This window comes from Neopelma chrysocephalum, unplaced genomic scaffold (assembly GCF_003984885.1).
Source record: "Neopelma chrysocephalum unplaced genomic scaffold, ASM398488v2 Primary Assembly neopelma1_60, whole genome shotgun sequence".
Lineage (NCBI taxonomy): Eukaryota > Metazoa > Chordata > Aves > Passeriformes > Pipridae > Neopelma > Neopelma chrysocephalum.
In genome coordinates, this window is record NW_020897715.1 from 10,579,482 (window position 1) to 10,601,054 (window position 21,573).

Consider the following 21,573-nt stretch of genomic DNA (forward strand, 5'->3'; position numbering starts at 1 on the left):
TTACAAGTAATTTGTGGAAATCTGGAAAGTATCTATAACTTGTAACTTATACAAGGCAATGTAATTTTAATAAATCTTTTGCTTCTCTTTTAGGAAAAAAAAAAGAGTAGAGCCAGAAAAGGTGCATCAGTACCTTATTTCAATTAAAATTCAGAGAGCTAAATCAGTGTCTTCCTTTTCCTTCATATTTTAGTGTAACTGTCTTGGATGCTGCTTACTTCAGCAGCATTAATTTGAGGAGTGAAAGCTAATAAGTGAAAGACAAATGGAGTGAAAAAAAAACATGCAAAAAATTAGATCTTTATAGATCTCATTTAAAGAACTGCAAGAAGATTCACAAAGGAGAAAAGCAGAACAAAAGTCCTGTGAAGTGCAAGATGTTTGTCCCGAACTACAGAAAACCAGATGGTCATCAAATGACATCCAATTTATATTTTAAAGTTATGCCAGCCATATTAAAAAGGCTTTTTTAATTGTGACATGAGTAGAAAAATATATATTTGTTGCTTCTAAGAGAAGGAAAAAAATAATTCAGAGTATTTGGCAGGGCTGAATTATTATTAGTTAGCAACACAGTAATCATTGGTCCCATCAACACACAATACTTCCTGCTTTCAGTGATGCACTCCCTGGGAAGGGGCAGTGAAGTCCCATTGGACACATCTGTGCTGCTTCACTTGCTGGAAAATTTAGGTTTTCAATTAATTCTTTCCTACTAAGTTGTGGAAAGGTAGTTTCCAGGAAGGCAATGGAAAATGTCCCATTTGAGTGGGGCAAGCTCCATCCATTATGATGGATGGGGCAAGCAAATTATAAGGTATCCTAAACTAAGTTTCAATCCACACTCTGACAGGAGGTCAAGTAAAGAACATTCATACACTTCTGGTGAAGGTGATGTTTATGGATAGGATTGAAGCTTGGGGAAGTCTCCTGTTAGAGCTTGAGACAGTAGCTTCAGGGTAAAGACAGTATAGTAACACTGCAAAGACTTTTAATATCTACTCAATATTCATTGTAAGTTTAAAAGAAAAATACTTTCTTTTGAATCAACAGTCACAGCAACTGGGAATAATAATAATTATAATTATAATAAAGAATCTCTTCCTTAGAGCTATGCATGGAAGTTACTGTCTGTAATATTTCTATCTATTCCATCAAAGGCACAGTCAAACAGAAAACTTACTAAAAAGCATAATTCCCCTGAAAAGTCAGAGGGGAGAGAAATCAGATTTAGGCTTTTTCTTCTATATAAGCACCAAACCAGTCAGATGTTTGCCAGTGCTTGTGCAAGGTGCATAAAATTGAAAGGAGGAGGACTTCTAGGCACTTGCACAATTTCCACTCCCATCCAGAAGAAGTAAAATCTTTTTTCCTAATTCACAGAAATCAAATAATTTGTCTATCTGCTCATTTAGGAATTCATGATCAGAAAAACAAACAAAAGCAAAAAACAAAAGCCAGAACACCCCAAAAAAGCCCAGACAGCACAGATCCCCAAACAGACCACAGTCAGAGTTTGGTAGGTAGGTATAAAATGGAGATATGGATGACCAATATAACACTGCTTAAAGCTATCTGATTTGCACCCAAGCACATCCAAAATAGATGAAGCTGGTTTAATGAGCCATTGTGTGTTAGAACACAGGAGAAACATTTTCTTGAGGTACATTTCCTGTTTTCCTCTCATTATCCTTTAGAATGGAGATGGATGGTGCTTCCTTCTCTTGCTGAGACAGATAATCCCACAGTTTAAGCTACTACCTTGATAGAAGCAGAGGAAAAAAAACTAAGTCCAAATTCTCATGAATAAGCACGTCAGGCATCTTAACAAATACTTTGCAACAGCTTCCAAGCTCAGTGATGGCATTGCCTTGAAACAGTCCAGTGAAGAAGATGAAATCAAGTAAATACAACTGTGATTTGTTTATAATATTTTTTTCACATGTAAAATAACTTTATAATGCAATTATGTTGTTCCTGGAAAGACTTGTTGCAGAGCCATATTACAAACTGGTTCATTCCCTCTCCAGACAGCAAAAGACATTCACCAGACAGAACCCATGTAAGGCAAATGATTTCAAATTCAGTTGTGAGCAGCTTCATGACTCTCTATCACTACATGTGTGCAAACCACCTTCTTTAACAAGCCTGGGGGATTTTACACTGAACAAAGCAATTGAAAACCTTTGTGGCTAAGCAGCTGTTCGTACGTGTCTTCCAACAGAAGTCAGCTTGACATAAACCATTTCCATTTAAGCTTCAGTTGATATTCCATGCCATTTATTTTGTAGCTGCTGCCTCATTCCAGCTCCTTTAGCAGCTCTACATCATGGAACCCAGCTCACTAGAAAGTGCAATTTGTGACAAGCAGTAGAGACTACGAAAGCTCATGAAAACCTCACTGCTGTTTGTGCTGTCCATTGCAGCACCAGCTCGGCCCACAGAGCTTTATCAGGTATTTTAGCAATGCTGCTGTGACCACAGCCCCTCCAGCTCTACAAACAGCAACACAAACCACTGTCATTCTTCAGGTGTGAAAGATTGGTGACAGCACCTAACTGTGAGGAGCAGAGGGCAAGTTTTGATTGTGGAGGTCATAGCCAAGTCCTCTAACAAAAAATTTCAGTGACGTTTTAGCTCCCACACAAAGCAAACACAGTGTTACTTGCTAATAACACTTGGTCTCCCTTCTCCGTCAGATATGACACTTAAGCTCTGCCAGCCACCCAACAGTTGCTAAAATAAATATGCAGTGCTACTAGCAGGTATTGCTTCTTCTGCTCCACCCTTCATCCATGCAGTCAAGACAGAGTTTCTCCAAGAGAAAGAGAAAAAGAAATCTTATAGCTTTTTTTTGACAGAGAAGGAAGACCTCAATTTTGTAACTGCTTTCATTAATTTACCAAAGCTTGCATATTACAAAGTAATATTTGTCCAGTGAGCTTAACATGAGTGACAGTATTTAGTTTAGCACAATCAGTCTCTGCAGGATAATTTCCCCAGATAGTAGCATCTTCGATTGCACAACATTCAGGCTCCCTCTTCATGTTCATTTGACATGAACACTTCACTTGAACCAGGAGGACATAATTTGTCAGATACGCTGCTTTCTCTTCTTTAAGGATATTTTGAGATGCGAAGTCTCTAAAAAGCATAAAGAAAAGAAATACAGACCTGAACTGCAAGCCTATTCTCACACAACTAAGTTGTCATTCATCTTTCTATCTCCTTCCCTTCTTTCTTCTACCTTCCTTTTTAAAACTATCTTGGATTTATCCTATGATTTCATCCAAGTTTTAAAGTTGCTGTATTTTGGAGATAGGGTATATGGTTTCTTAAAGCAGGTTCCCACTTCCATGGCAAGGTCTATTGAACATTTCAAACTAAGTGTTTCTCTTAAACTGTACGTAAATTCATACATTCACATTTGTTTTATTGGTTTGGTAGGGGAACTCAGATTCTGTTTTTCGTATAATTATCTAATAGAAAGATTCTAATGCAGAAACACAGCTAAAGCAGCAATGAGAAGTAATTTATTTCCTGCAGTTAATTCCTTATGATTTCTGACTGATTTCACAGGTCATTGGACTTGCCAACATGTTTGTGTTTTGAGTCACTTCCTTGTCAGACAAAAAAAAAAAATTTCTAAAAGGAAACAAGCTACCTCCACTGCTAAATACACGACAGGGCAGGAAATAATTATGAGAGACAACAAAAGCAGTACAAGTAATTATTTTTGCATTTAAACCAAAATACCCTGTTCCTAGATACTCTGGTAATTTCCTATCATAAATGTAGCCAAAAATAGGACAGCGCAGTTCCCACTAGACAAGTGCTCCCTGAGAGAAGGCAAAAGCCTTCTTCGTAATGTGATAGGTACAGATCAGACAACGATTTCCACATCATTTGTTGGGATACCATTCACCGTTTTCTGTGGATACGAAACTGTGAAATCGTTAGCATCTATTTATTTCTACCCAGACTTCAGTTTGCTCTGCTCATGAAACTGACTGCTTTATTGGCATCTGTAAGATCTTAAATTTATTAAAGGATAAATCTATGGTAAGTTCAAATGCTAACTCAATTAGGGTGTTTATATGGGGTCTTTGCACAATGTTTATGAGATGAAGTTTGAAGTAAAACCCAGACATATTCTGTTTCTGTTTTGTACCACAAAGATTGCAGTGCAGCTAGGAAACATACTTCAGTGAGTCACATCTTGGAAAAGAAAAAGATAAATGGTTAAAAATGCAATAATAGTAGGATATCTGGAAATAAACACTAACTGAGTTAGCAGACTTTTTTGTAGTCCTTCTCGCAATCACTTCTGGTCCACTTTCAGGATGTTTCTTCCACTACCCAATTTAAAAAAAAAAAAAAAAGGAAGACCATCACTTCTCTTGATTTCATTACATCCATAACAAAAAGCAACAGAATTAATTTGTGTTGCTGTTCTGTATTCAGCTGAGTAAGGCTATAGAGATTGAGATTCCAGGTATTTGCCATTTCAGTGTCTAGCTTATCAATAGCCCTTAATGTTTAACTTCATTTTTGATCTCAGAGTTCCTTGCAAACATCATAAACCAGTGCTTTAGTCTTGCAAGACATGTAGCTTTTAACAGGTTCCCAGATATGAAGCTGGAATTAAAAGGGTCTAATTCCCTACAGCATGCTCATGCATAAGTACTTACAGTAGCAGAAGTGGAGAGGAAAACCACCAATTCCACTGGTATCATTATATATCTACAGTGGTTTTATTTGCACAGAGGTAATCATTACACATTTACACATAAACACCAAAAGAAAAAAAAGAAAAGGTTGCAGTAAGTAATGAAATACAATTAATTTGTCAAAATTAAGGCCCTTAATTGGTTTGAAGTCTTTCCCTTGCAATTCTAACTTTTCACTTCATTCCTACTTTTTAGCCAGGGTAAGAATGGTGTAAGAAGTCATAGTCCATATGTGCCTCTGTAAAGCAGAGGAGTAGGTTAGGTCCTACAAGTAACTTTCTGGCAGTGTTTGGCTTTGAGTGTCTCTTCTTGCCCTAAATACATTCCCACAGTTGGATGATTTTGAGTTAGGCCTACACCTTTTGTCACAAGAAACACTGCCTTACTCATCTCCTCTACCTCAAAGCAGAGCTTTCCTACATTGTAGAGGCTGAATCATAAACAGGACCAAAATAATCTTTACCTTAAGCAACCTTTTTTAAAATGTATTACTAGAACAGCTGCTTGCTACACCCATTGCATTTCCAAGCATATACTGTCACCTTTTCAAAGTCACTAGAAATTTATTTTGAAGCAGAAGCAAGGGGAAAAGTATCCAACAAGTCATCTGATTTATTGCAGTAACCCTCATATACATGCAGTGTTAAAGTGATCATAAGGTTGGCTGTAGAAATGCTATGTAATTCAGTTCAGTGGAAAGGTTTAAAGGATTAAGTGATACACATATGCTTTTGTAATTACATCAATATGTTAAAAAAAAACAGTTTTTTAAAAAAAATGCTAAATCACTGTATAGTATATGCAAGCTAAACCAAGAGCTTACTTTGGAGAGAAAAGTGAAAAGATATATCTACGAAGTTAGATAGCAAAAGTTTTGGCAACTCTGAAGATCTGGAATGCGTCTGCATGTAGGTGTGATTCAAACCAGTATACACACATTTCCAACAGCAAGATCTGTAATTCCTCACCATCCTACCAAAAATGCTGAAGGATTCTGATAGTTCATACACTACCTTGGCTGAGCCTGTGTGTTCACTGGTGCCAGATACCACTCCTAGTGTTTGTAGTCTTCTACATGGATAGCAGGACTTAGTACCCAAGAAGTCCCTAATGCTGTTGTAGACAGGGTTATTTGTGAGAAGAACTGCATGCAGGGCTTACCTTTCTTTTTATTGTTATGTTCATATGGTTTGGTTTTTTAGTGCTTGGGGGTTTTTGTTTGGTTTTTTTTTCTAAAAAGCAATGTTTATCTCAGTATGATGTTTCCTGTTCTATCTGTCTATTCCTTCCCCCTCCCCAGAATAACTTTTGAGATCACTGGGCAATTTGAAACTCATCCTGAAAGAAATCTAAAAGAAAATTATATCCTTGCATAAGTTCCTGAAAATCAGTAGGCAAGCAGTGGGTAGAGACACAATTTGGCATCTTCACAGAAGGAAAGGCAGACAAGATTCATCTGTTAGTCATTCAGTTTAGCCTAAGGAAAGTAAAGAATGCAAATCCAGAAGAAATCAAAATTCATCGGCTTTGCTGCTCACATAGCAACTTGGACAATCCAGTTGGGTGATACAGTAAAGCAACCATTTGGGATCCAATCCTGCTTCCTCATTATTGATTGAGGTACGAACGCAATCTCAGTGGAAATATAGTGAAACAATATAGGTTAGGAACTTGCTCTTGTACCCTTTTCTGACACCAAATCTTCCAAACATCAGTCTGTGGTTGGGTTCTTTTGTGTGGTGTTTGTTTGTTTTAAAGTGTCACAGGACAGTTGCATGTTCCAGAATAATGGATTGTTCTTTAGGGAATATTTGCTTTATGAGACTATTCCTTGAGGACCCAGTTTAGACTAATGATACTGAAGAGCAAATGATAAACACATAATTCAGTTTTAAGAAGCATTCTGCTCCAGGGTGATCCACATGGCAAAAAATAAGGAAAAAAACCCAATAATGACTTACAACATTTTTCATTGGCTTAACTTGTCATGTAAAATCCTGCTAGGATTCTCTTCTATGCTAACTTAGACTACAGCTGTTGGGGTGTCATCCAAAGGTAACTTCCATTAACAAAGGAGATATTTTCCTGGTTAGGCTGCAGACTGAGCAAAGGAGAGATAGGGATAAGCTGGTCTTAAGGAAAAAAAATTCTAGGAATAATTCATTTTTAAAGAGCAGATAGGGATAGGAGTTTATATTGGATTTTGAAACTAGCTTTTGCTAACATCATTGACTCAAAAACTGGATTCAATTTTTAGCCACATGGATGTTACACTGGGTTTGAGCATGTTGGAATTATTCATAAACTCCAGTCCACTAGTTAACCTAGTTTTAACTCAGCTTTCATGTTCCCTTGAATAAAAAGATAGAATGACCTACAGCAGCTTGTGTCCTGTGGGGAAAGGAGAGGTGTTCAAAGCTATTAAAGGGATCTGAACGTCAACTATTCTGAATCAGATCTGGGGGAAGAAAAACCAACCTATTCAGAGAGACAGACTTACCAGGATAGCTGAATGGAAAAAAAAACAAAAACAAAAAAATCAGCTGCCACATTAAGAATACCACTGAACATGGCATAGCCAAAATATACACCAGGCTGTTGCTGTTATGCTGAAATAGCCACAGTCCTCTCTAGCTTCCCTTCCTAAGCACTGTCTGCATCCATCATCCTGCCTTAGTGGCATATGTGCCCCACTGAATTCATTAGGAGAACGGGTAATTATTCAGATCCTCCTAATTGTTGATTCTTCTGCAGTGCACATACTAGCACCTGATCCTTCCACTGCTCACTCACCTTCAGCAATGAGATTCAGCTAGTTTTTCACATGCAAATTCCTTCAAATATTGTCCCCATCGTCACCATGGCAAATCAGGGACACACATTGCCCAGGTACAAGTCCAATGTTAAGATAAATGCAGAATTTGTGTTTATCAGAAGAACAGCCTGATATTTTGTCTTTTTTAAAGCAGAATGAGTTCCTTTACACTGCTCATTTGATTTTCCTCATGCACAACCTGCCATTTAGTAAAACATTCTGATCTGGAAGACAATTTAAAGCACTTCAGATTTGTAATGAACCAGATGACATAAGCAGCATTGCCCCTTACAGCACTACATACTCTTTCTTTTAACACATTGTCAGACACTATCTTACTTTTGTGGTTTAGAATCTTATCTACACCCCTTGCAGGCATATTTCAAGCTCTGCAATTTTCAAACATTTGTATTAAGTTCTTATGCTTCTACTAAAATGTGAAAACATCCACATACGGCCCAGTTTACCACTTTGCCTTCAGATAACACTCCTTCTTACTGAAAAATGGAGGTTTGCTTAAGATGAACAGTCAGGTATAGACACCATTCGCAATATCCACAATTGCTTTCCCACTGGAGGGTATCCAGAATGAAAAACAGAAACAGGAATCGTGCTCTTTAAACTAACTCTTTCAAAATAGAGACATCATAATTATGAATGCTTTATTCTTCATCACAGTATACATTGTTATCAAACTCAAAATGATAACAGTAAGGAGGAAGGTAGCGCCAAATCAAGGCATTTCAAGAGTCTTGGTGCAACATGGCTCTTCATGTTTTGTAAATCCACCTCTACAGTCCAGAAAAACATGGGAAAAACCAGGTAGATTACTTTGCCTATAGGATGGTAAAAGACACCCTCTCAGAGTAGGAACACAAAATTCTTTTCCTCCCAGCCCTGGGAAGAGACATATGTAGCAAGTAAACACAATAGGTTTAGCTCCATGAGCTCCATCTTCTACAGTCACCTGCTCAGGTAGCATTAGTAATGTTTGTGAAGTTGACATGCCATTAAAATGTATAAAGCTGTTGATAATTTTCAAAGGTATTTTTTTAACCTCTTCAAAAACTACTGCATTTGAGTTACATTTCATTCATATGTTTTGGGGTTCTTTCAAGCCTTCCTGAAATATGAGGTTCACAAACAGATTTACTAAATAAGATGTTAAATTCTAATACAATCCCCTTCCATTTGAGGAGATGGGGAGCTAAGCAATAGCTTTGTAACATCTCTGCCTTCATTTTATTAACAGATACAGGACGTGGAAAGGTGTATGCATGTATGGTATAGAAAATAGGGAAGCTGGCAAATTAATTCAGAAATGATTCAGTGCTCATCCTACCTCCCCTTCTCCCCTCTCCCTGCAACCCCCCCCCAAAAAACCCCAAACCGCAGCACTTTTTAGAGGCCTAAAGATACAGAAAATCAAGAGGTTTTAACTATCAACATTTTTAAAAACATAAAATAATTTCAGATAACTTCAAAGACACCTTTAAACTCAAGTAAATAAATTTGAGTTTTCATGCCCTTTTGTTCATACAGACCTAAGTCACTAATAACTAAAGAAATTCATAGGAACAGAAATACACTATATATCTCAAAGTATTAAAAGAAAAATATTCCTCAGTTAGTGGGTTTTTACAAAGTATGGTACAGCAGAAAATGTTATCAACATGAATTTTAGAAACCATTTACATACATGCACACTCATTATTACTTTTCCCCCAGAAGAATTACACTTGCACAACAAATATAAACCCACTTCAAAAGCCTTAGCATTCATCTGGTTCAGAAACTCATACTTCCATTACAAAAATACAGCAGGAATCAAGAGCACTTACCACTTGGAAGAAGGAGGTGTAGCAAGCTGCAGCCAGCTCCAAAATGGCCCCTCTAGGGCTGTAGCTGCTTGGCTCTACCAATAATGAAGAGAAAGCCACAAAAGAAACACAGTGGGGAGAAAAAAGTTCTTGTTGCAGTCTTGCCAATTTTCAGATATGGTATTTTTCATTAAAAGCTAGATGTCCTCAAGAGACTATATGATTTTTGCATTTAGAAACAGAAAAGAAACAAAAACAAAGAACCCAGATCTTTTTGATTAAAACATATTTACATAGAAATGCAAGCACAAAGTATCAAAACAACCCTCCTGCATCCAGCTTCTGAATCACTTCAACCAGAGGGAGATTGGAATAACCTGCCACAGAAATCCGGCTGTGGGAAGGGTTAAGTGAGTCCAGGTGTACCCCATTACAAAGGCTCTGGTTTGTGCTGAAGGAGTTAGCAAGTGTTTTCTATCATCACAATACTGTAAGTTTCTTCCTGCATCTTTGTTTTTTCATGGTCTGTTTTTGTTATTTATTCAGTATCAAGAACATTTCTCAGTGTTTTTCAAATGCTGTACATGTTCCAAGTCATTAAATACATTTAAAGCTAGTTAATAACTAAAAAAGCTTCTATAAGCTCCTGGAAAGTAGCTGAAAATTATCTACTAAGACAAAATTGAGTAAAGTTAGGCCTAATTCCATGCAGGAGTCAGGGCACTTCCACATAGAGAAGTGACTAGTAGGTCAGCTAGGAAATGAACTTGCAGTGCTTTGGTTACTTTGGGATACCTGCCCATACACAGGCACAGTAGTAAACATAAGATGCTTTCTCTCTCAGTAAAAATAAGGCATTTGATTTTATTCTTGAAAAATGGGAGTAGATAAATGTATCTGCATGGGCACTGTGGAAAAAAAATAAAACTCAGGTTATCTTACAAAAAGTTGTTCATTTGACTGTTACAGAACAAAATGAGGCTTAACTGCAACATGCATACTTTTGACTGAAACTGTAACCCTGAAAACAACCACAGAGCTGCCACCTAAGCCTGGGAGGACCTGAACTTCAAAGACATCTTACTTATAGAACTTTTTCCTGTGACGGGGCCACTTGACAGGTAGAACATGAAAGAAAAACAAACTTATTAGGAGACTAGTGATGCTTGCAGTTCGAAGTTCAATGAAAATAAGAATTGAATAAAATAAGAACCTGTGTCTCAAGAAAGGCTCTTCCAAAGGTCATACTCCTATTATGTAACTTTGAGAGGATGTTCCTTTCTTGTAACACAAGCAATACAATTTTGCAGGAAAACATAAAAAAAGAAATCAAAACTTGTCAGAGAAGAGACACAAACTTTGAAATCTGAATGAAATAACATTTTGCAATAAACACTTTCCCATCCTTACACTCCTATCCTAAAACCATGCTTGAATCCTGAAGTTAGTCCCACTTACATGAACTCTACTTTATGTTTCTCACACTGAACAATCCTGACTTCTGATGGCTTCAGACACGAAATCAGAAGTCAAGCTCTTCCTTCCACTTAGCCTCACTTCTTCCATAATGACTCAACAGCAATTTTTTTTGCTTAATGCTGTTCCATAAGACAGCTCAGACCCTACCTTATAAAACCTGACCCCTGTACATCCTACTTCTAGCATAGTTAGATTGGTGAAGAGCTAATCCCATGTGCATGTGGCTACTAATGATTTGCTTTAGGTTTCTGTGTCATCAGTGCAGGGATTGACTTTTTTTTTTTTAATGGGTCAGTCAAGATAGAGTAAGGTGAAAAAATCAAATAACTCTCACGCTGATCCCTGAACCAACCTTGTTCACACAACAGTTATGGTCCTAAAACAACTTTTCCAAGTCATCAAACTTAAGGCAAGTCGCTCCTTCTGCCACCAGAAATTAATTCATGCATGGAGGACTCATGTCCTCATGCATGAACTCATTCCTGACAGATAATTAGCACCTACAATCTCCTCCGAAGACAGATAGAATGCAAAAATACCTGCAGGACAAGCTAGTCTTATCCACATATAATGTGGATAATATGTTCATAACGTATTACTGTTCTGGTCATCATCACAGATCATTAGTATAACCTAAACATTCACCTTAACATGTATGCATATGATAGAAACTCTGTAGCTCAGTGTTGTAATATCTAGTCCCTAACCCTAACAGAAAATACCGAGTGCCTGAACTAAGGTGCTTAATTTCATGCTTAGCCACAAAATGCTGAGCACAACAATTTATTCTCCAAGTCTCTAGAAAGTTTTGAAGCTCAGCGCCTCTGAAAAGGTGCCAGGCTTTAGGCAATGACATTTGGAAAATGTTGGCCAAAGCTCCTTGGCTGAGCTCTACATATCTTGTTAAAGGATTTTGTAAACATAAAGAAAACAAGCAATCATTGTGTGGGCTGAAGGCTTGAGATGCACACAAAAGGAGCATTTTGATTAGAAGGATCTGATATCAATCCAACATTAGCTTGAGGTTGCTGAGAGGAGTCCACCGGATGACTGATAAATGCAAAGGCACATAGAACTGAGGTTTCTTGTTTCTGTTTCTTATTTTTTAAGCATCACAAGTTTTGTTTTCCCCATCCCATGGGTTAAATAACCAAAGTCCTTTATAACATATCTCAGGGCTCAAATAATGCTTTTCCCAGCATGACAGGCAGCACTGTCAATAATGGAAGAATTTTTAGAATATTTGTTAGAAAAGTAAAAGGCCCACACTCTCTAACTGTACCCTATTTACATGATATTTGACCTTTTTTTTTCTCTTTTGTAGAAAATGCTTCTTTCCTTCTAAATTTTTTTAGGCATCATTCTGGTAAAAGTAGAAATATCCCTTTAGCCATCATAGCTTTCACTGTTTTTTTAACTCCAGACAGTATTTTTCTGTTGGCTAATCTCCATAATTCATGACCACTTGCCACAATCTTGTTAACAGTGATAATAAAACTGATCGAATTTGTTAAAGACAGACTTATGTTTACAGAATTCCTTAGCAATCCTTATTTTAGGTTGGTTTCAGATCTCAGATTGTAACTTATTTTTCATTTGAACAATCACTGATAATTTGTAAAACTGATTTCAATTTTTGTTCTTGCAATCCGTCATTCAGTTTGTGGTCACATATTTAGCTACTTCAAATTCCACACACATCAGATGACTGGAACACACATTCAAAGGAGAGAGTGATTTTGTATGTTTGGCTTTCCAAATGACCAACTGGAGACAGAACAACACGATCAACCTTCACCAAGTACAGACCACACATTTCTGAGAACAAGATTGCCTCATAGTGTCTCAAATTCAGGATTAGACACTTTTCAAAACTTAGGCATGTTATCATCATTTGTATCAGGTATAATAGTAGAGTTACTGTCTAAAAAAAGGAAGGTGAGACATAAATGTTTGCTGCTTTTAAAAACCAGGTGCAATTTTCTGTTTGTGACAGCATCATTGATTGCTCTGGAAGTCACAGCACCCTAGAGCCATTAATAAAATAAAGGACAGAAATTTTAATCAGACAAAATCCTTTTTTTCCTGCTGGTTTAAGATGGAGAAAGAGGACTAAAAGAAATCTATACCATATGACCAAAATTATCTCTAAATGGAGTGTTTAAAAATGTTTCCATCAGGCATCAGCAGATGGGTCTTTAAATCAAAGCCAAATATTACAATGGCATCTATTTTAAGTCTTGCATTCCAAGAGAGAAAATATGAGCCAGATAAGTTAGTCTGTGTTGACATTTTAAGTACATCACTCCCATTAGAAGGGCTGTTGTGTATCTAAATGACCCATAAGATGCTCTGTGGCTCAAATGAATAGCAGAGAACAGAAGCATAATGAATTTGGACATAGGTAATTCAATTGTAGTCATTGCACTTCTGAATCTGACGGTATGTAAACTTTCACTAGACAGAAAGCACCTGGAAGAGCTCTGCTAAGAGGGCTTGATTCTTTGACAGCTTTGGATGACAGCCTACATAAACAGAGAGGCAAGAAAGAGGGACATTGTCCTGTTTTTTCACTACAGCATTGTTTTTATGATCGCCTCCAAAAGCCCAAATTTACAATTAGAGAACCCTTTCTACAAGCACAGCATATAATTAGATGCTTGGGGTTTTTCATATATGTTTGATATTTTCAGCACTCTTCATGCCAACTCATGCTGATTTTCCTTCAGTATTTGTACCTCATTCTCCCCTGAAAGCTCTAAAATTAAAATTTTTGCACACACAAAATCTTCACTCCTTAGTTATTGTTTTCATGTATGATATCACTTCCTTTTGTTGTTTATAAGCAAGAAGATTGTTCAGAAATGTCTTGGATTTTTGTAATCTAAGTGAACTGAAAAAATAATTTAATCTTTATTTAGACAAAATAATGAAAAAATCAACATGATGTCAAACTGAGACTGATGTCAGCAGTAATGACAGTAACTGATTACCTTGAGTCTGCTTAACAATGCTGTTTACATTCTTCTTGCCTCTCCTTAAAGTCAATTATTTCAAAACTCGAGGGATTTCTCTTATGCACATCTGCAAATTCAATGTCAGTTCCAGATTCACATTTTAATGGTGAATCAAGCTGGCCTCAGTTCAGCTAGTGAGAGCCCAGTTTTTACCAGACAAACAAATTGAGGTGACTTAATACTTGTGGGGTTTAACTGACATATTTACTTGCTTTCACCATCCTTTTTTCACTTCTAATGAATCGAACACTGTTGACTACACACTGTTGACAAATTGAAGATGATAAGAGAGAACAGATGAGATAGACATTAACAACTTTAAACCCAGGACACCCAACTTAACGCCCTAATATCTGACACCACCAGCCCTTCAAAGGGTGGCTTTCAATTTTTTTTAAAGGATGGGGAAAGAGAACTAGGGTCTAAGGATTTCTTTTTTTTTAATTTAGAATATATTAATAGGAAACGAGGCATGGTAAATTCAAAATTGCTGCACCTTCAAAATTATATGTCTTGGTAACATATATATATCACTTGATACAGATCATCTATATGTGTTCTCTTTATATAAATGTTGGTAATGAAGCTTGATCAGCATATCAACAGATGAGGAATTTACTGAAATTCTTGGAAAATGAAAAAGCCGAGGCCTGTTTGCATGTATAGTAATCTGATATGTATATGCAATTTGTTAACTACACTATAAACATAAAGTTTCAGTCCGCTTTTTAGTACAGAATTGAAAAATACCAAAAAAAAAAAGAAATTGTTACTTAGTGTCTAGTTGTGACCTAAGCCAAGGTACAAATTGACACGAATTGGACTTTTTCCACCGAGTGGGAATGAAATCGGGCTGCTAACATCTCTGTGCAAAGAGATACTTGCCTCTACACAGAGCTAAGCAACAAGTCATGAGACCTAAAGATTAGCACTGCCAATGGCTTGCTGGGAACCTTCAGGCAAATGATTCTTTCCAATTTCCCTTGTTTTCCTAACTCTAAAATGGTGGTAACAAAACATAGTTATCCTAGAAATTCTTGTGGCTGTAAGTGATCAGCTCTAAACAGCATTACTACAAAATTAGCTGTATTAGGCACTTCATTTTGTTGAGAACAGAGACATCATTTCATTTTCTCCAGTTGTGGTACCTCAGCATGCTCACAAATGAAGCAATACCCACTTCCAATTGTTTTTAAACTGTAACTGAAAACCAGTAGTCTTACCTCCAAATGCTGTTTTCAGTGGGCTGTTTACACCTTCAGATACATTTCTTATTATACTACTGGTTCACAGGATTTTCCACTGAGTGGGAATGAGATCGGGCTGCATATATCAGCAGTATCAGCTTGCTGCTGAGCAACAGCAATTCATGAGACCTAAAGAAAGACCTTGTGCCTCTTGCTCACACTGACCTTGTACTGATCACTCCCCAAGTTCTTTCATGAGAGGCACTGAGATTAATTAATAATCAAAGAATTGCTTAGGCTGAGAGAAGCGACAGCATCGTGTAGGCTACTAACTTGGGCCAAGTAGGGATAATCTCCTCATGTCACTTTCTGATAGTTTTCTGCTGTAAAGACAGACTTAAAATGTTGTAGAATGCTTTCTTGGTCATGTAGAGCACAGAGTTTTCTGCTGATACAGTTTGATGCAGTGAAAAAAAGTCGGAGGACTTTTCAAACTGAAATCACAAGCATTTCTGCTGAGAAAGCAGCAGTGCCTCAGAGACATTGAACAATGAGGTCTGCTTTGAAGAGCTAATGCAAGTTTATTTGCTCTGCAACAGAGCAAACCTTCAGTTCTGATTTTTTTTTAAACATTCTTTCAATAGTTTAGCCTGGCTTTTGCACAACCTTTACAGAATTAAGCACTCTACCAGACTGCTGCCAACAAGGGTTGCTTAATTCCTCAGTAAAGGGGGAGTCTTGTTATTTAAATAAAGTAGCTACTGTAGTAGATTTGCAGATATGTTAAGAGTATTACAGGATCTAGAGGCAGATTTAGGAAGAAAATACTATAAAGCAGGAAAAAATTAAACAGAGTACTTGTTGAAAATTAAAAGACATTATGACATGTGATGTGATTGCATCAGATACAAGCAGGTGGAACTGTGTTACCTGTATACGCAATGTAATGCATGTTGCAAAGTGACATTTGATTATAGTTACACTTTCCTTTAAAACACGATCACCTTTTAAGTCTACCACCACCAATTACATTAGAGGAAGAAAACAGGTGCCACAGGGTTCTTCTCTCCCATTTTATGGACTGCAAACCACCATATTATGCTTTCCTAAGCACCAGTTACCCACCACTTTTTCTCTGAAACTGTACTGGTGAATTCATCTGCCATACATTCACTGTGACAGGACAGCAGCTGCTGCATTTCCAGAGGAATCACAGCAACACACTCTTCAGTCTAGTGCCTTCACTGTGGAGATGGGATCACTTTGCAATAGTCATTCTGGAAGAAATTTCCATTCGTCATGTGAACACAAGCTTTCATTCTGCTTTAGTCACCAACATGGAAGTACTTTATAAATGCTATGGTGTTGCCTGGTCACTGTGAGTTCCTCCAAATCCCGGATTTTAGTACAAGTAAGCAGATAGTTTCTCCAGCACCTTTCCATCTTCAAGCAGAAAGACGGAGAGAATCCAAAAGCCACAGTCATGCCCAGAAGGTACTTACAGCTTTAGCTGACTCCTGAAGCACCAGGAGGGGGAGTCCCTGCCGCTGACCCTTCTGCAGGAAGGGAGTTGCATGACTATTCCACCTGACCCTTTCAGGCTTGTATTCTCACGTGTAGAAAGTTATATTTTCCTAGAGTGTAAGTTACACCACAGTGTAGTACATTATAGCAGATAATGTACTACAGCCTGTAGTACATTATAGCAGATTGGCTGCCTATTGCTACAGGTTGATGCCTGAGTGTGCATGGTTTGAAATAAGGTATCAGGCTCTTGTCTTTTTGCATGAAAACCTCACGTGTCTGTGTGTTGGGCCAGTGATACACACACTGGAAACACACAGCCAGTCTAAACTTTTTCAGCTTGAGAAAGTTCATCTGTCAAACCAGGCTCTTGAGCAAGCACCCTGGGATTTCAGTGGAAAAAATTACTTCAACAGAAACATTCTCCCAGCACACTCAAAAACCCACATGCAAATTTGCTCCCCTTAAAGAACAAACATGGGTGTTTTAACAGACTCAGCTGCAGAGGTTTTATTGGCAGGTTATTAAAGCTTCCATTTTTTAAATTTAATTTCAAGAAAAAAATTTAGACACAGGAGACTAAATACTAAATACTAAAATACAGAGGAAGAAAGAGACACTTGGCAAAATACATAAACAAAAACTAGAACTGGTTCTCCTCAGAGCTTGCTTTGCATAAGTTATTTCTGATCTCCATCAAAGCTCATGGATTTGCAAAAATATAAAGAGGAGTCAGTCAATTTACTTGATGCATAAAGGGAATGCACGGGAATTCTTTCTACTCCCCAGACTCTTGGACAATTATTTGCCACTAGAAATTACAAACCATCTAAGCACTGAAAAGTGCTTTCCACCAACCACCAATATCATTGAATGGTCTGGCTTATGACTTTTGTTTGGGATGATATCAAACTCTGAAATCAATCAATTTTTAATGTAAGATGTGATCTCTCTTTTTTTCTCTAGTAGGTATTTATTATGCTAATTATATTTCTTTGGTATCTCAGCATCCCCATTATTTGATATTGTGGATATCTGCCTGTGTATAAAAATTTAATGAACTACCCATAACCCTGTAGATACACTTAATCATCTGGCATTTTTTTATTCAATGGCAAAACTTCCCTTCACTTCAACAAGGATCAGATTTCGCCTCTGCCTCTGCAATGTGTCTTGCCTTCAATGCCAACTGTCAGCAGGTGTCTTTGCTACAAGTTCCAAAAAACAGCATTTGCCTTATTATCCAGCATATTAAAATTGTATTTTCTGCTGGCTCACACTGAGCTTTCAGTCCAAGGTGGAGGTTGTGACATCTGCCCAAATGAGATTGCATACTGCTGAAATGAAATTCCAGATCTGTCCAGACTCTAGCTTTCTGTTCCTCAGTGGTTTTGGAGCTAATAGAATCATAAATTGAAGCTGATTTACATTCTATATTGCCAAAGAGTTGCACTAAAGCCTTAAGATGGTTGGATCTTCCAAAGCACCCTGCTAATTAGCACTATTGTTTACGCCATTCATCTTCTCACTTGATGAACTTTCCAATACTGTGTTACATCCAGTAGGTTTCTACGCTGGCACTTTGCAAACGTGAGTAAATCATCTGGGTACAGAAATAATAATATTAACAAATAACTTGGATCCCTAGTGCAGCTTTCAATCCAAGAGCTTTAAATAACTACACATGTTAATTAAGCTCTTCCAGCTTCCACTATGAGGTAGGTAAATGTTAATATAATCATTTTACAGATGGAAAGACATTAGCACAGAGTTGTCAAATGACTTGGCTGCAGGCTGATGTGACTTCTGCGGAAGGTGGATCCTATACCTAAAAAGACTGTTATTTCATGTGCTCTTAAGCAAACAAAGTCAGATGAAGATAAGCTGACAACACATCTCTGTGTGTTCTGCTCAATTTACCCCTATATTTTTTTCAGTCTCAGAATAGGATCTACCATGTCGGTGACACACGGCTTCTTAAAACCCTCACATTTCAATCCTCTGTCAGAGACATTTATGTTCACTCAGCTGATGACCTCTGCAAGAATCCATACATCTAATTAATGAAGATTTCATCTCTGGGGAAAAAGCAACACACAGGGATATCTTTCTGTCTTTCTTCGAATAACTGCTCATTTTAGAAGAATGAAATATTCACTTTCTCTTGTCATTTTTGGGAGTCAGAGCATATCTAACTTTCCCCTTCCTTTGTCATGTCATCCCATTATACTCAGATATTTTACACTTCTTTCATCGATAAAAATTCACCTGAAAATAGAGATCAAAACTAGCAACATAATTGCACAGCTATTAATGTCCTATTTTTATATCACTAACACAAATTTATAATTTGACCTATCTTCCTTCATTAGATCTCATTCAAGTCCAGTTTTAAATTAAAATAACCATATCCTTTGTTTTACTGTTCTCGTAACCAAATATGGTATCTACTAAAGCTGCCAGCTATTCTGCTAAGATCTGAAATATCTTTTTAATGTTTGTCAGACCTAAAAGTTACCCCAGTCAACCTTGTCCTATTATTGCCTAAGAAATTAAAGGTATTAACCAGCTGCTGGGGAAGGTAAGTAATTTCATATTTTTGTTTGAATTTGTCCATTTGTGAGGGAAGAAAGGGCTGGTATTTTTCCAGTTTTCAAGAGCTAAAGATTCCACTTAATGCTTCCATATAGGCTAGGATTACCACTTCCAAACATGGCGACAACATCCCACATGAAATCAATAATAATATTTAAGTCCCAATGAAATTCAAGCCCAGGTTGGATGGGGCTCTGAGCAACTTGGTCTAGTTGAAGGCGTCCCTGCCCACAGCAGGGGTGTTGGAACAAGATGATCTTCAAGGTTCCCTTCCAACCCCTTAATATTCTATGATTCTATGATCCCCATCTCCCTATGACTTGGACACCAGTGAAGGTGTTTAAGTCTGTTAAATCCTCCATAGTTTAAGCCACAAAACCAGAAAGATTTATTTTCTATCACATGTAACACATAAACTATCTACAGTAAGGGTAGATCCATCTTGGAAGTTACAACTGTATAGATCACTTTGACTGTGGTGTCACTCTGATGTCATGTGGAAGAAAGGTGGAACTTACCTATAAAACGGTTTTATAACTGATGTAGCAGATGACTTCAAATTAGTTCAGGTTAAAATACCAGGGATAAAAAAAAAAGAGGGGTTAACTGCTGGAGTTTTTCTCCTATATGCATGCAAATTTGATTTTGGTACTAGTTGTAGTGTGAACTCTAGAACAGAGAAGTTATATTCCTACGTTCAGATGGCTACAGTATGGAGAACAGTTTAGATTTAGCCAATCCATCCCAATCTATCAAAATCATTCTTGCTACATCCAGAAAAGGCTGACATTAGTCTTAATTCTACATTTACAACAAAGTGAAATTAAATAAAGGAACTAACATAATTATGAACTTGTTCTTAATTAATCTAAAGTGATACATCTGTTTAATACTTGAGAAGATTATTTCCTGTCTGCTGGTGAGAATGTTTGTCAGCATCTTACAATCCATCTTTATGCAGGATCTGTACTTTCTACACATATTCTTAATTTCAGAAGTGTTAGAATTGTGATTAGAAACATTCTATCACCAAATCTTTCTGTTCAAGTCAGAAGAGGTATCTTTCTTTAGAATTAGCTTTAGTAAATGCCTTTATTCTTTATAAAATGGTCTCAAGAACTCATCAAAGCCTGGACTTCTGTGGCTTTTTATAGCTGAAATATTTGCAGAATCCTTGGTTAGTTATATTTCCATCCAAATGTTCTTTCTGTTGCTAGACTGTCTGTAGGACTTCAGCTAAGTGAAAGTACTTACTTTATTTTGTGGTGTTTGGGCTGTTTCTTATTGTATAAATCTGAGAATATTTTTAAATGTCCCATGGCAGGCGGATTGGAACTAGATGATATTTAAGGTCCCTTCCAACCCAGGCTATTCTGGGTTATGATTAGTTAATGTTCTCATTTTTACCAGCCCATCTTATTAATTAAATATATTCAATGGCATTTGAAATGTTTATTTCATGACTCATGCATGAGCACCATTTCTGACGTGTCACACACCTCACTGTATAGCTGCTGTCTCTTTAAAGCCCTTAATTTGCATAGCAGTACAGCGGGGAGTCTAGTGCAGTCACATGTATAAATACCACCCATATAATCACATTAAGTGATGAAATTTTGCATCAGAAATTCCAAGGATGGTAGAAACACAGTATGTACTCTAGGTTTTAATTAGCTAACTACATTCATAAGATAAAAATAATTCAGTGCTTGGAAAAGTGGATGCTATGCTTTTTGAGGTTAGAGAGTCAAGGGGCAGGGGAACACGAGATCATAGGACATATCCCAAGTGCAACACAGTTCAAGAGGTGGGCTGTGTCATAATTCCTTCAAACACACAAGCAGCGTTTGTGCTGCTGGTCCTGGATAAGCTCCATATTCCTGTAGAAAGGAAGGCTGACCCACTAAGGGACTACCCTGGGACAGGGAATACCTCCTTCCTATGCCCCGCATTTCTTACACATCTCCTAACCAACCTTGGGAAGAGGACTTAGCCTCATTCCAGACACAAAATGGGAGCAGTACCTCTTCCCTACCTCACAAGGTACTCTGAAGATAAATATGTGAATATTTAGGAACTACTGTAATGATGACCAAATAAGCCACTGGCATGAGCTTATTGGGTACTATATTAGCATGGAGAGGAATTCTCCTGCTTGCCTGTAATGGGAAACTCCTAAAATCTTGCCTTAAAAGGAACAGACAACAAACAGCCTGAATCCCTAAGGGGAATGAAGGGGAGGTCATACTTTACAGTCCACATAGGCATTTTACTTCCAAGGGTAGCATTTCAAACATATTCTCAGAACTTTTTCCTCTGTAAACCTGAAAACATTTTACTCTGTGATGAAACATACAAAATAACATTTTGCCTTTTTGATTAATAATGGTAGACCAGGTTCCTTTA

At 37.3% G+C, this 21,573-nt stretch overlaps 1 protein-coding gene and 1 long non-coding RNA gene across 3 annotated transcripts in view; one reads left to right on the forward strand and one right to left on the reverse strand.

The window, feature by feature from the left end:
- LOC113966417 overlaps nucleotides 1-16,599 on the reverse strand; it is a 36,346-nt gene extending 19,747 nt beyond the window's left edge. The window contains exons 1-2 of the long non-coding RNA XR_003533825.1: nucleotides 16,396-16,599; nucleotides 16,174-16,325 (exon numbers count right to left, since the gene is read on the reverse strand). This is a non-coding gene — a long non-coding RNA (uncharacterized LOC113966417). The remainder of the gene's footprint in view (nucleotides 1-16,173; nucleotides 16,326-16,395) is intronic.
- The window catches only part of COL8A1 (collagen type VIII alpha 1 chain), an 87,294-nt gene that overhangs the window by 25,507 nt on the left and 40,214 nt on the right, over nucleotides 1-21,573 (forward strand). The window lies entirely within an intron of this gene.